The sequence below is a fragment of the Hipposideros armiger genome, unplaced genomic scaffold (genome assembly GCF_001890085.2).
Source record: "Hipposideros armiger isolate ML-2016 unplaced genomic scaffold, ASM189008v1 scaffold_151, whole genome shotgun sequence".
NCBI lineage: Eukaryota > Metazoa > Chordata > Mammalia > Chiroptera > Hipposideridae > Hipposideros > Hipposideros armiger.
This window is the reverse complement of record NW_017731501.1, coordinates 409,853-413,301: the sequence shown is the minus strand read 5'-3', so window position 1 is coordinate 413,301 and position 3,449 is coordinate 409,853.

The following is a 3,449-nucleotide window of genomic DNA, read 5'->3' as shown; positions in this document are numbered from 1 at the left end:
AAGTCCCAAATCAAAGTGTGTTTCTGGAGGGCTCTGAGTGAGAGTCTGTTCTGTGCCTTTCTACTAGCTTGTGGTGGTTGGTAATCCTTAGCATTTCTTTGTTTACGGATGCATCACTCTAACTCTGCTTCCTTTGTTATATGGCATTCCCCCTGTATCTCTTCACACTGTTTTGTCTCTGGGTGTGGCTGTCTTTGTGTCTCCTATCTGTTTGTAAGGACACCAGCCTTATTGGATGAAGCACCCACCCTACACCAGTATGACCTCATCTTAACTAATCACAGCTGCAATGACACTATTTACAAATAACATCACATTTGAAGTTCCAGAATGGACATGTATTTGGGAGGGGACACAACCCAACCCAAGGACTTTTCTACAATTTATACTGAAGGCCAAATGTAATGATCCTCATCTCAGGGAATGGGACCCAGGCATCAATATTCTTTAAAGATCTCCAGGTAATGCCCATGGGCAGACAAGTTTGAGAACCGTGTCCTAAGGACTCCACAAGTATTGTCCCCCTTAATCCTCATAATAAACCTGAGGTACTATTAGTACCCCCATTTTACAGATGAGATTTCTGAGACTTAAAGAGGCAAAAATATTCTTGCCTGAGTTTGCACAGCTATTGAGGGATCGAGCTGGGATTTGGACAGAGGCATTTAGCACCAAGCCTAACCATATCAGCCCTGTAGACTCACAGCTGAGCTTTACAAGAGCAGCTGAGCTCTCTGGTAGAAGGCACCCATGGCCACCTCAGCAATGGGAGGGTTAAACTGGCCTTCACGGGGCTTTCTTTGGAAAGCATCCTTCCTCCTGGTTTTGATTCTAGTCCTACTCTTCCCCGTCCACTCCCAGCACAACTCCTCCATCTGGCCCCATTCAGGGAGTGGGAAGACAAAAGTTTCTCTGAATCACCACTTCCAGGGCAGCCCACTGTGTGACTGCAGCTTTTAATAGTAACTACCATGCTCAAACAAGAAAGAGTCTCTTGTTTCCATAAAGGAAAAAATAGCCCAAATCCCAGACATGGCCATCGCCCTGACCAATGGATGAGGAAGACCCCTGGGAGGGAACAGGGCTATCTCAAAGTCCTCTCACCAAGCAGGTTGGTTTTCAGGCTTTGGGGCATTTCTCTGGCCAGTTCCCGGTACCACAGCACCAGAGCCCTAGTGAGGCCTGTTCCCAGTCTTGGATCCCTTGCTGCTTTGAAATAGGTCAAGCATATCAAACTTGCTATTTACAGAGGCCATAGCAGCACTCCTAGAAGACGTCATCAAAACACAACTTTATTTTTGTCCCTTTAAAATGTATTCACAGGAAAACTGGATCATTCGTACACTGCTGGTGGAAATGTAAAATGCTCAGCCGCTTCTGAACNTTTGAGCAGAGAAATGGTATAATAAAGATTCTACAATCACATCACCAACAGCACATTTTGTAACTATGTCAATATGTCAGGGACTCTGGGCTTTTACTATCATTTTACTACAAAGCAACTGATGATCAGAGAGGTTAACTGATTTTCTCAAAGCTACAAAACAAACAAACAGGAACTGAGCATGGGAGGTTTGTGTGTAGATGAAACACAATTCAGATTTCTTTCAACTGTAGGATTTCTATTGTCCCAGCTATTGGTGAGGTATCTTAAAGAGTAGAAGAATGGAACAGGGGTTACTTTTTGTTTTTGACAGCTCAGTAAGTCAGAAATATCTAATACTGAAAACCTGTCTACAGACGACGGTAACTAGGAAAGTACAGAATGACTGGAGGAAAGAGGGAAAGAGTTAAAATGGGCTACAAGAAACAGATGGTTGTCTCTACTGCATTCCCACCTTCCGTTCTCTTTCCTGCACCCACTCATCCACCCACCCAAGTGTGTGTGTACACACGCATGCACACACACATGCTTCGTGAGCTCCCTGCCGCCTGCCAGTGCTAACAACTAATCCACTGATAGAGAAATCTGTCTCCTTCCTGTTTTCAGTGGTTAATTGGAAAGCCATCCTCTGGTATGAGTATAAGCAGATGCAGAAATTAATAATTATTTGAGTAAAAACAGATGAGATGCTGATAGCAAGCTGGTGATAATGAGCAGTGCTGAGGGGAGGGACTTCAGGGCTCTCCATAGACAGGCTCCAGCACCCTGATACTCACCCTAGAAGGTAAATCCTATGGCCAACAGTAAGTAGAATGACATCAGATCCATCTAAGAAACAAAGTGCCTGATTCATAACAAGCACTTCATACACGAATGATTGTTCCTATTGCATTTAATGCAGCAGAGAGAAGACATGCCTAAATGGAGTTTTGGGATCACACTACAAAGAATGCAGAACCTTGGTCCCAGAGGAAAACAATCAAAGGGTTTTGTAGGGTGACCCATTGCCCCAGTTTGCATCAGACTGTACCAGTTTTAGCAATGAAAGGGCCACGTCCTGGGAAACCCCTCAGTCTCGGACAAACCAGAACAGTTGGTCATCCCAGCTCGGGAAGGCTCTTTATCACTAAGAACTGGAAGGTCAAGATGTTAGGCAACAAACCCCATTCCAAACTTATATGCTGTAGTCTCAGAGCCCTAGAAACGGTCCCTCTACATGAGATGGGAAAGAGGAGACTCCATATCCTTCCTCTGGCGTCCATTTGAGTGGCAGAGGGCTCTGGAAGAATACTGTCCCTGATGTATTCAGTGATGGGTTGTTTTTTTCTCTTTCCAGCAGTCCAGTACTTCCCAGAGTCTTGAGGGGTTCTTCTCCCCCACGCTGCACCTTGGCTCTTCTGTTTTATTTCTTGAGGGTGAGAATATAACAGGGTAGAACACAATGAAGTAAAGTTGTCTTCCTGATTTGGGTTTCCAAAAACTGATGCTCTGGAGGGAAAATAGAATAAGGCCCCAAACCCTGACTCCTGATGAGTCTCAGGGAGGCTGCAATACACCAGAGAGGAAATGATGATGTCAATTATGTAGACTAAGGATAGCAGAGATGTCCTGCCAGAGCCTCCCATGCCCTCGCCTGGCCCACAAGTACAGCCACCAAAGCTAAGGTGGTCATCTTTAGCTTTGGAACGATCTTCATGAACAGATGACAAACAACCAGACAGGAAGATGGATACCCCGCAGGACACCTACACAGACAAAAGACAGTCTTGTTCTGCCCATTTACGTGGTGCCCCAGCACTGGGTACAACCGGATACAACCCTAAGGGTAAAAGCAATTTTTTATTTTTTGTTAATTTTATTGGGGAATTGGGGGATGGGAACAGCGCTGGGGAATAGGGGGAAGGGGAACAGACAAGTTGCTGTCCTTTGTTCTTCAGTCTAGTTGCTTCACGGCCCCAAGCTAGCACCGTCATTGCACTCTTCCCGGGCGAGACAGATCAGTCGCCGTCTTCTGGACGGCCGCTCACTGCGGCTGCTGGCCGCTCACGCTGGCTGCTGGCTACAC